General features: G+C 41.6%; 1 protein-coding gene across 19 annotated transcripts in view; it reads right to left on the reverse strand.

The window, feature by feature from the left end:
- The window catches only part of MAGI2 (membrane associated guanylate kinase, WW and PDZ domain containing 2), a 618,868-nt gene that overhangs the window by 201,171 nt on the left and 405,227 nt on the right, over nt 1–12,470 (reverse strand). The window lies entirely within an intron of this gene.

Genomic DNA, 12,470 nt, shown 5'->3' on the forward strand with positions numbered 1-12,470 from the left:
CGCTCCCTATCTTGGACATGTACCACTCACTGCACATATACCTACCACAGTCACACATAGATTTCCTCTTGGGATAGGGACATCACTCCCTTAAAAAAACAAACTCAATTGTCCCTCTCAAAGAATAAAATGAAAATAATTTAAAATAAAGAAATGCACAAGGGCCATCAACCTAGTGCCCATGGGCACTATGGCACCTGTGGGAGCCAAGTTGGTGATCCCTGCTATATGCTTTCCAACATCTGTATGATGCCACTGGGAGCTATCAGTCAGGAGCTTCAGGTGCAGTGTAATGGTCTGGGAGGGCCAATACCCTAAATCTGAATGGATGGAGTGGTTGGTTCTCTGGTCAAGGAATTATGGACTTAACCTGTTCTGGTGGGGTAGAATACCCCCTGCTGTCTGAGGGTCCTCCTTGATGCCAATTGTCACTCAAACCCAGGGTACATTGGTGGTGACGGGTGCCTATGCCCAGTTTTGTCTGTTTTTCCAGGTATGGCCATTCCTGGAATGCAAGTGTGGCCTCAGACATATCAATGAAAATGTGGACATAGCTGGCCATGCAAATGTAGTGTAGCTAGTGCAGAAAGAGGTGGCTGAACTGTAGAGTAGATCAGCTAGAGAAGAACACACCACTCCAATTCTGAGAGCACTGCAGACCCCCTCCTTGGCTATTTTTAGGCAGAATTTTGGATACTATCCCAGCTTGCTTAATGGTAATGAAGGAAAAGAGGGCAACCAAGAGGTGGAATTTTCAGGACCCTGGACAGCGCCCAGGAAGCCTGAAACTTTTGTGAACCAGAGGTCTGCTGGCAGCTGAGCCTTTCTTGTGCCTGACTGTACTTCTCAGGCTCTGGCCCTTGCTGAGGAATCCAGTGGTCAGGGATGATGGGAGTTGTAGTTCAACAATAGCTGAAGATCCAAGTTTGAGAAACATTGCAATAGAGGCTTGGTGACCCAGGGGCAAATGTTACTTTTCAACTGACCATAGAGTTAGCAAGGAGAAGTTCACAAATCTTTACTTAACCAATATTTCATGTTTCAGTGGATCCAATCTTTATAATAGATATGCCAGCAGAAATAGAGTGAATATTAAATGACTGCACTGATAATCAAATGCTGATTATCCTAGAATGTATTGTATTGTAGAAACTTGGTTCATTATCTAGCTAGAACATCTTTTGTTTTCTCCCTCGACAATAGGCAGAATATTCCAATTAAAGAATAAAGAGTCCCTGGCTAGAAAACTAGCTATTCTGTAGTTGCATCAAAAGCAGGGTACACTGTAATCTGCTTTAAAGTTCATAACCCAAGCTAAAATTTGCAATTGAACAGAATCCTTGCAAACACACAGAAACAACATTTAAACTCAATGCATTAGAAAAGGAAAGTACTAGCGTGGGTGTGCTATGCTTTTGCTATGCATTTATCACATAGCCCCTAGAGAGCTTAATAAAGAAACTTGTACAAAGAAGCCAACTAGACCTGTAGCATGACTGAAGAGGAACAGTGGATAATCAAGTAGTAGCACTTCTGAGCACTCAAATGCCTTTGCGAAGGCATCCATTTCAGAGGTAAATTTTCCGTTTTATTGCCTGTGGATCTACATTTTCATTTCAAGTGGCCAATTAAAAATTCAGGGATACAGACAAAAAAGATTTGCAAAATAATAAATAACAGTACTATCCATGCTAGTAACATCAATTATAGGGCAATTTTAAAAAGAATGAACATAAAGTGAAAATGAAGTTTTTACTCTCTTTGCTTTTATTACACATCACAGTATAAAATAATCTAAGGGAAAATTATGTTACACTCTCTTATATTAATCAATTTAGAGCACATATGTGGTCTAGTTTTGTTCTCAAAATCCACTGGAATGACTTATGGTTTCCTTTTTTTTTTTTTTTGCTTATACATTTTTATTAATTTTCATTAATTATACATAAATACAATCTAGATTACATAAGTTGCATATAACATAGCTGTTACAAGAGTCATATATATGGCACACAGTTATTTTAGGCTCCACCGAGCCTCAGACTTCCCTTCACTTTATTGGTAAGTATCAGATAATTTCTAAACTTACGTGTTTTATCTCCTTTACATATTTGCCATACACTGTTAGAGTAATTCTACCCCTGCCAGAGTCATCAAAGTTCTATACTTATCTCTTATATACGTCAGATATTTATTCCAATTTTCATGAAACTTCCGATCATCCTGGTCTCTTAGTCTTACTGTTATTCTAGCTAGTTCAGCATAATTTATCATCTTATTCTGCCAGTCGTCTATAGTAGGTACTAATTCTAATTTCCAGCTTTGGGCCAACATAGTTCTAGCAGCCATTGTAGCATATAGAAACAGATTTTTGTCCTCTTTTTTTAATTTCCTTGCCAACTATTCCTAGCAGGAAAGCTTCAGGCTTTTTGGGAAAAGTATATTTAAAAATCCTTTCAAGCTCATTGTAGATCAATTCCCAAAAGCCTTTTACTTTCCTGCATGTCCACCACATATGATAGAACTCATCATCCCCCTCTCCACATTTCCAACATTTCTTATTCTTCAACTTGTAGATGTTGAAGAATAGCTGTTGTAAGATACCACCTATAAATCATCTTCCAGAGATTCTCCCTTAATGCCGTACATGCCGTGAATTTCTTATTTACATTCCACAATTCTTGCCACTTTACAAAGTCAATATTATAACCAATATCTATGGCCCATTTTATCACAGCCTCCTTCACCTCTTCGTCTTTTGTATACCACTCCAATAAGAGGTCATACATCCTAGATAATGTTTTGTTTTTACCTTCAATGATTTCCACATTAAATTTAGATTTTTTATCTTCAAATCCCAGTTTCTTTTTATCATCTTTTAACAGATCATTCACTTGATGGTATTGCAGCCATCCCGTGAGTACGTTCTTTACCTCCTCATAGGGCTTAAGTTTTATACCCTGTTCAGTTTTATTGATAAGTTCTTCATAGGTGGCTTTCCCCCCCCCCTCCATATTAGTTTTTTTGACAGTTAGGACATCTATTGGTGAGATCCACCATGGAGTCTTCCTTTCCAGCAGATTCTTATTTCTTTCCCATACTTGAAATAATGATCCTCTAATTATATGATTTATGGTTTACTTTTGGTAAACAAAATCACCAAAATGCTGGTGTAGTGAAAGCAGAGCACCAGGGTATATTTTGGCTTTTCGTTTGGTGACTTTGATGACTTCGTAAGCCAGAAACCAAGCTACTGCTGTCAATTTCAAATGGCCATGTATTTGCCATGTATGAAATTGTAGAATTTGGCATCTCTTTGACTTTTTTTTTTAAATGTGCATATTAAAAAACCTGATTTCCTTGACATGGTGGACAACAGCAGTTGCTGTCTGGTGTGGCCACAGTGGAGAGAGCTTGGCTTTCTCACGGCTGGCAGGGGGTCACTTCCTCCTCCACTGGCCGTGCTGCCTGCCGGGGCTCCCTTCTGGGCTTTCCATCTCTGCTGTGCTAAGCAGTTGGTCCCTTACCTCTCTCGCCTTGACCTAGCCACTGTGATCCATGCAACGGTCGCCTCCAGCCTTGATTATTGTAACTCACTCTACGTGGGGCTGCCCTCAAAACTGACCCAGAAACTCCAGTGGGCACAGAATGCCGTGGCGAGACTCCTTACAGGGTCTTCGCCATAGGATCACATTCATCCAGTGCTATATCAGCTGCACTGGCCCCCGGTGGGGTACAGGATCAGGTTTAAGGTGCTGGTTTTAACCTTTAAAGCCCTATACGGCCTAGGATCCTTGTACCTACGGGACCGCCTCTCCTGGTATGCCCCACGGAGGACCTTACAGTCTGCAAATAAAAACACCTTGGAAATCCCAGGCCTCAGAGATTAGGCTGGCCTTGATCAGGGCCAGGGCTTTTTCAGCCTGGTGGAATGCTCTGCCACAAGAGATCAGGGCTTTGTGGGATTTGACATCTTTCCACAGGGCCTGCAAGACGGAGTTGTTCCGCCTGGCCTTTGGTCAGGGCTCAGCCTGACTCCCCTTTTCTTTTGTATAAGAACTAATATGAAAGAGGCCTCCCAACATTCTCACAGGCCCATATAAGATCAGCGTAATCAGTTGGGCTGATGAGTACTTACTATTCCCAACCCGAACCCTGTGGATGGCCATCTAATTAGACTTTAATTTGATTTTGACCTGTTTTTAGGAGGTAATTTAATTAATGTTTGATTTTATACTAATGTTATATATCTGATCTTAGCCACCCTGAGCCCGACTTCGGCCGGGGAGGGCAGGATATAATTAAAAGTTTATTATTATTATTATTATTATTATTATTATTATTATTATTATTATTATGAAAATTGTGAACAGTTTGGGAGTAGACCACAGGGAATACTTCTTCCCTCTGGTCTGCTCCCTGGCTATAAGAGTCAGCCGTGCTCAAGCTCCAGTCTCAGTTCTCTTTGGATTCCCCTCCATCACTCCCTCCCTCCTCTTTTCCTATGCTTATGTAGGCAGACCTGTATGTGAGACCTTGTTATGGAAGTTCCTTGGGCACTGTATTTAGGGCCAGGAAGAATTTGCCTGCAGACTAACTGGCCTGTCCAAAGTGACAGTGACTTGCAGTTCCCTCATAGGCCCAGTGAAGCAAAGCTGGAGGGCTCCTGCCTCCTCTGGGAGGGCCATTGATTTTTCTGTTTCTGACCTATCCTGGGTGATTTTCTTTTATGCATCTGTGATGGACAGCTGAGCCAGACCAGAGTCTGGTGATGCAGTGACTTGGAATTCCACCAGAGGGTGGAGCCTCTCTCTGATTGGCTACCAAGACGGGCGGGGGGGGGGGAATAAAAGGAGCCGTTTCTGAGAGAGAGTTCAGAGAGGGAGATGGATGAAGAAAGAGAAGGAGAGTTGGTTCTGATCTGTGTGTCACATCCACTATGAGGAAAATGTCTACAGTTAGACAAAGGAGTCTCTGAGCTTAGATTGGAATACAGTGTTTAGTACAGTGGTGCCTCGCAAGACGAAATTAATTCGTTCCGCGAGTTTTGTCGTCTTGCGATTTTTTTCGTCTTGCGAAGCACGGTGTCGGGAAAGTTTTGGAAAAGCTTCAAAAATCACCAAAGTCTTTAAAAACCTCCAAAAAGGCTACCGCACCGCGTTCTATGAGTTGCTCCTCGAAGTCAAGTCGCAACTGTATTAACGGTGTTAAGAAAAAGGAAACAAACTTGCAAGATGTTTCCGTCTTGCGAAGCAAGCCCATAGGAAAAACCGTCTTGCGAAGCAGCTCAAAAAAGAAAAAACCCTTTCGTCTAGCGAGTTTTTTGTCTTGCGTGGCATTCGTCTTGCGAGGTACCACTGTATCTTGGGAGAGTATTGAGACAGGGGTTAACTGGAGGGCTGAGTTTGAGCAAGGAGAAGCTGTGTGGATACAGTCTACTTGTGTCTCATTTCATTCAGGAGAGCGGAGATCTTCTAAAAGAGAAGACTCCCAAACCAGTTAAGGGATGGTGTGGTGAATCCCTTGGTCTGTTATACTTTTCAAAAGACTTCACACGTGTGATTGATATATGGTTGGGAAACAGACAGGAAGTGCCACCTTGCTTGAGAACCAAAGTCTTAAGGCATAACACCTATGCAACAACTAAGTTAAGGAACTGAAGTGAAATAGCTGGAAATAAGCTGAACATTTACTGTCCTGTCTAGACATCTGTAACATCTAACTCAAAATAAGTAACTGAAGGTTAAAATAAGCCAAGCATTTACTACCTCATTTAGAAACCTGTAACATCCACTAGATTTAGTAAAATTGTTAATAAGTTAACTGTTTTCTGAAATAACGTTATCTCTTGACACATCCTTTGTTTTATCAATTTTTATTTGTTCAACTTCTACCTGAGTCTCCAAGTGTCAAAGTTTTACCTCATGCAAAAAACCACCTCATTTTGGTGGTTATAGCATGTATGCATAGGTGGGATCCACAATTGGTAGCCAGATCTTCTGCATTTGGGTGAGAGTGGTGGGATCCACTACTACATGATGTCTCAACAGTTGCACCCACTTCTTGCTGTCTACTTCATTGCCAAAGCCCATCACTCAAGATCACCCACATGGAATGTAATCTAGACTGATCTTGACTGCCGCTACGGTCCCTCCATTTGAGCCATGGCAGTTGGTTAGAGTATAGTGCTGATAACACCAACCTTGCGGATTTGATTCCCCATATAGGATGGCTGCATATTCCTGCAGTGCAGGGGTTTGGACTCCAGGAGTCAGCAGGGGGCCGGTCCAGTGTCCCTCAGACCTTGTGAGGGGCCGGACTATATTGGGGGGGGGGAATGAACGAATTCCCATGCCCCACAAATAACCCAGAGATTCATTTTAAATAAAAGGACACATTCTACTCATGTAAAAACATGCTGATTCCTGGACCATCCACGGGCCGGATTTAGAAGGTAATTGGGCCGGATCTGGCCCCCGGACCTTAGTTTGCCTACCCATGGACTAGACAATCCTCAGGGTACCTTCCAACTCTATAATTCTATGATCACTTCCAGGTCATCCTGCACATTGGCAGCACCCAGAGATGATGGTGGATTTCAGTGGCTGTAGCCAAGCTGGTTTGGCTCTTCTGTAATATAGTGTCACACAGGTGCTTCGTATAGCAACCACTACAGAGAGTGTTAACATAATTAAGGTTTGCAGGATTTGTTTCCATGTTTCCTCTGATAATGCCTTGTCACACTGCTTTTTAATTAATTACTTCAAGGTCACCCTATTTATTTAAAAGGTAAATAATATTTAATGAGTTTTCTGCTAGTGGCAAGGCTTAATTGAAGGCTGTTAAAAGAATAGAGCACTTAATAGGAACAACCTAACCTTCTCCTACATGCCTTGGGTACCAACACATACTTGCAAAGGGTAGTGCGGTGAGGGAGCTTAAAGCCAGTATCTTCAATGGAACCTGCAATGATGATAATTTGAAGAGAAATATCACATTCATTGAACATTCAGAAAAGGCTGCAATGTACTAAATTTGGGCTTGGAAATTACTGATCTGAACAAGGTCAGATGAATTTATTTTAATAATGTATCCAGCACTCCCTGTGCTCAGAAAGGACTTGCAGCAGTAAGAACAGTAGCCTACACATGAGGAAGAGTTAACAAACACCAAGCTCTGTCTGCCATGGAAACCTCAGCTTCTGAGATGTAAGCAAGACTTGGTTTTTGAAATACTGACAGCCATGTTTTCATTAAAATGATAATGCAAAGGAAAAAAGCTAGTCTTTGAAAGCATATTTCTTCAAATGAGTGAAGCTTTCCTGTAAAAGATTAGAGCACCAAATGCCAGTGGCGTAGCGTGGGTTGTCAGCACCCGGGGCAAGGCAAGTAATTTGTGCCCCCTAACCTGTGGATTTGCGCCCCCTAACCCGTGGATTTGCGCCCCCTAACCCGTGGATTTCTGCCCCCTAACCCGTGGATTTGCGCCCCCTAACCCTAACCCCCAGATGTTGCGCCCGGTGCGGCCGGCCCCCCCTGCACCCCCCACGCTACGCCACTGCCAAATGCAGCGTGAAAAGGTTTGACTAACTAGTGCACGGTTCCAAAAGTGGGCAAAACTGAAGATGCAGGAGACACATCTGCTGATCCAGAAGGGAGAGACCTATAGAGACATTTATCTCTAGGCAGAAAATGGCAAACTGGTCTAAAGGCTGGCTACTTCAGCGGTGGGCAAAGCATTCCACAAGCAGTCTTCACTGCTCAACTTTCTATAAGATTATGAAAAGGTTGGGGAAAACATTGTTGGTGTCATGAAGTAGTGCCTACATGTTTTCCCAAATGGATATGGAATATTCAGGGCCTCCTTCTCAGCATCACCAGCACAGACTCCAAGAAACACCAACCTCCTAAATTCTGCCACACACTGCCTTAACCTTGAGCCCTATGTTTTCCACTTACTGATAGCATTCACCTCTCTCTTCAGCTAAACCAGAGAGGGCCTCTCTTGCAAAGGTGTTGGTTCTGTGGTCTATCAGTTCCCAAAGGAAATGTGAACTAGCAACAGGGAACTCGGCAACCACAGAGACTAATGATCAGAGTGGTTGTAAAAAAAGATGTAGTGCTGGTGACAAGCCCCTCTGAAACTGGCACAAGGAGCCCACACAGTCTCTAGCCAGGGGAGGAGGCGCATTGTGCGCCCCGACACTCCCCACTGTGGCAGCCGCTGTACTGGCTGTGACGTCGCATGGGGGCGGTGCGTGCGTTAGTCACGCACCATCCCGACGTCACCTTCCCACCCGCCCGCTACATTGTAAGGGGCATGTATGCTGGTCACTGCATTGAAAGGGGGCATGTACGCTGGTCACTGTTTTGAAGGGGAGTGAAGAACACACACACACAAAAAGGTAACTTGTTAATTTAACGTTTATTTCTATGAGGAGGAGTAATTCTGAGGGGTCAAACAAAGAAATAATAAAAAAGTGACAAAAAAGTTATTTTTATAATGACGAGTTTTGCGGCTCCCAGTTTTTTTTTCTTCGGAAACGGGTCCAAGTGGCTCTTTTTGTCTGAAAGGTTGCAGACCCCTGAACTAGATATAAGGCAAGCTTCCTATGCCCTTATAACTACATTTCCATGGGGGAATGACACTCTGCGCAGAGCATATGCATTCTTTCCATTGCCTCTACCTTGGCATGTGTTGGCGGTCAGCCATGGCCAGGATGTGCTCAGGTGCCATGCGCATTGGCGAAGCCTGTGATAAGTGCTCCATATGAGCTTTCTGTACATCCTAGAGCTTGTCCCTAAATCCATTCTCCAGTACTGGTGTGGTGCAAACAAATAATCTTCTTTTTGGGAAATTATTTTCTAATACAAGCACTCCAGTGCCCATGAAGATTAATAAATAGTACACCCATCACCTTTCAGTTATCTGTTTGAAAGTTCTGATTCATTATTTAATTTCCATTTTATCAAGAATTTTCTGTGCCAACCAAAATTGAAAAATGTTGTTGTGATGATATTGTGTTTATGTTGGCAGTCAGCACGTTCAAAATGGCAAAAAGTGATAATATTTGCTTGCTATTTTTGTCTAAGCTTTAAAAAGATTGATTCTGTTCGCAAACAGAAGGGAGAGTACATTCTATTTTTCTTCCACTTCAAAAATAATGGGGGATATATTTAGCTCTTACCAAACAAACATTATTTTAATCCTATTCATATAAGCCTTTCACAGTGTTTATGGACTCAGAAGTATTCTGTGTCTTGTCGTGTTTCATATTTTTGAGGGGGGGAAAGAATTTTCATTTGAGATTGGCTATCCTTGTAAAATTGTGATTAAATGCTTTTTTAAAAAAGGCTTGAACCTTAAAGAAAAGGGGTCTCCGACTTCGGCACAGATGTGGAAGAAGACAAAGAGGACCTCAGCACAAAAAAAGAAGGACCACCCCCAGACGTGAGATGCCCCAAAGACTTAAGTGAGTGGTGAAAAGACTCTCCACTATTTAAAGCCGATAATCCCTGAATCCTAGATCAAGAGCATATAAAAAAGCTCAAGAAAAAATCTTAAGACTGAAACTCCAAGCAAATTATTCAATTATTAGTCCTTGATACAATCCACTGAACAAGAGGTGCACCTAAATTACGTTAAAATCAAAGTATAATCCTTCCTTCTTTTCTTAGAAAAAAATATTTACAATAATCATTATATGGAAAATTCGGAGTAATGAAATAGCAACAACCACACATTCAGGATTACTCATTTATAGAATTTCCAAAACACAACACATCCAGATAAAACACAACCCACTTAACTACCCCTGTAAGATGGGTGAGACACAGAGAAGTGGAGAAAAAAAAGATTGCTCTTAGATCATTCCTAGTATATCATGAAACATGATAGACTATAAAGAAGGCTGATCGCTGAAGAATTGATGCTTTTGAATTATGGTGCTGGAGGAGACTCTTGAGAGTCCCATGGACTGAAAGAAGATCAAACCTATCCCTTCTGAAGGAAATCAGCCCTGAGCGCTCACTGGAAGGACAGATCCTGAAGCTGAGGCTCCAATACTTTGGCCACCTCATGAGAAGAGAAGACTCCCTGGAAAAGACCCTGATGTTGGGAAAGATTGAGGGCACAAGGAGAAGGGGGTGACAGAGGATGAGATGGTTGGACAGTGTTCTCGAAGCTACCAGCATGAGTTTGACCAAACTGCAGGAGGCAGTGGAAGACAGGAGTGCCTGGCGTGCTCTGGTCCATGGGGTCACGAAGAGTCGGACATGACTAAACGACTAAACAACAACAGTATATCATACATCTTCATCACATCCTGTATTGTTTTCTGGTATTTTTCCAATACCAGAAAAACAAATTCCACTTCTGTATGAATTGATTTTTTTGTTGTCTGCCCTCCCTGGCTCTTATAATATTAGTAAGTTTGACCTTGTAAGCGAACTCCGAAATCCTTAGGAGCCCATATTAAATAGATGGTGGATTAGTGTATCCCAATTTATAACTAATAGACAATTGAGCAGCTGTCAATAAGTGTATGATTATTCTCTATCTTCAGGATGAATGACACCTTTCACATATCCGAAGAGAATGGTTAAATGGTCAGGAGGCAATTTGTATCTAGTGATTTTTGCAATTTCATTTACTATTTGAGCCCGGAAATGCCTGATTTTTGGACATGCCCAGAATATGTGGCTCAAATTAGTGCAACCCAGAACACCTCTCTTGCACTTGTCTATTGCACATTTGACTTGGAACTTACGTATAAATACAAGTCTGCAGTAGGTTGAAGATGGATAAGGATTTAACTGTGCCCAAGGTCTTTCTATGCTTATGAAAGGCGCTTTGCACCCACTTTTGGACAGTTTCCCACTCCTCCAGGAGACTCCTGGTCTCCATCTCATATTGTTGTCAAGGGTTCCCTGATTCTAAGAAGAGGCTTGGGAGGGTCACAGGGGAATGAAGAAGAGAAGTCAGTGGGACATTTCCTTCTACAAGGCTTCCTTCTGCTTACACTAGCTCTGGATGCAACCCTATGGTTGCAAGCTGTTTTGGGGCTTCATATGTAAACAAGAAAGTGAATGTAAACACATTTACATAAACAACAATGTATGTGGGGAACCTAAACTTAGCTATATCCCAAAGTAAATCTAAAACCCTTTTTTGGGATGATGCTTTTTATGATATAAAATGTACATTGGTCCTGTTGTTTAATGGCAGGGTTTACAAGTTATTTCCTATCTTTTTCTCATCACATATATTATCATAAAAATGAAAATTGTACTGAAACGATGTCTAAGTGCTCTATATTGCTGTGAAAATGTTATTAATGCAGTTTGGCCTTTTGCATTGATTTTGTGTCATGAATATAATACATTTTAAAGAGCATTGCACATCAAACTGTTTCTTTTCATTGGGCAGTTATATATCTTAACAGATAATAATACATAATCCTACAAAAAGGGTTAAATGCCACTAGAGCATTCTTGAGTAGAAAAAGGTTGTAGCTAGGTTCAATATCCATTTGATCGTTTTTTTCATAGTGAAACATTAAACTACTTACCAGGAAAAAGGCTTACGGCACCTTAAAAAACTAACAATTTTTTGTGTAGCATAATCTTTCAAAAAGTGAAATCTACTCTAATGACATAGTTGCTGGTCCTTGAAAGCATTCCCCATGATAAAAACATAATGAACTGCAATTGCAAAAACAGGTGGGGTGGTTAGTTGTGCTGGTGTTGATGTGAGAGGTAGAGGGGAAATTGAGAATTCAGCACAGTGCGCATGTACCAGCAGGAATGCTAGTCTGGCTCTGCTGGAGTCTTTACACCACACCAGCCTTGCTGCCGCCTCCTCCTTCCATCTACCTCCTGATAAGCCACAATGACATGACTAGCCAGAGGTCAGGCTGATAGTGACCTACGTTATTTAGAAAATACTGAGGTTTGCCAGTAAAACCAGTTAGTAAAAAATATATTAAAAATTCCTGATAACTCTTTGGTTGGAAACAACAACAATAAAAACAACAATATGTTGTAAGCTACTCTGGGCAGCTTACAATATATCTAAAAACATAAACAAATAAAGATAATGGCAAGCATACATCAACGGTGAAATAATATTTGTACCTGTTTCTATTTTTAAGAGAACAAATGTATTAGCACCACAAGTGATATTTTTCTAGTTGTGAAGTTGGAGAGACAAAATACCGTTGTTATCCTTGTGGTGGAACAAAGGAAGGAAGGGGGAATGAATCCTGGTACTGTTGCGGGAGCTTGATTATGTCTTTTCCTGCTGTGTACAGATTCAGAGTGACAGAAACTGGAAACCTGCATCATTTAATTATGTTAACAAAGAATGGAATGGTAGTTATTGCCATTTGGACCATCTTTCTGGAGCATTTAAATGGCGTTGCCATATGGCAGTTCTGGTAAGTTGTCAGACAGGGAAGAAACCCCAGCTGC

The sequence above is a fragment of the Podarcis bocagei genome, assembly GCF_964188305.1.
Source record: "Podarcis bocagei genome assembly, chromosome: 10".
Classification (NCBI taxonomy): domain Eukaryota; kingdom Metazoa; phylum Chordata; class Lepidosauria; order Squamata; family Lacertidae; genus Podarcis; species Podarcis bocagei.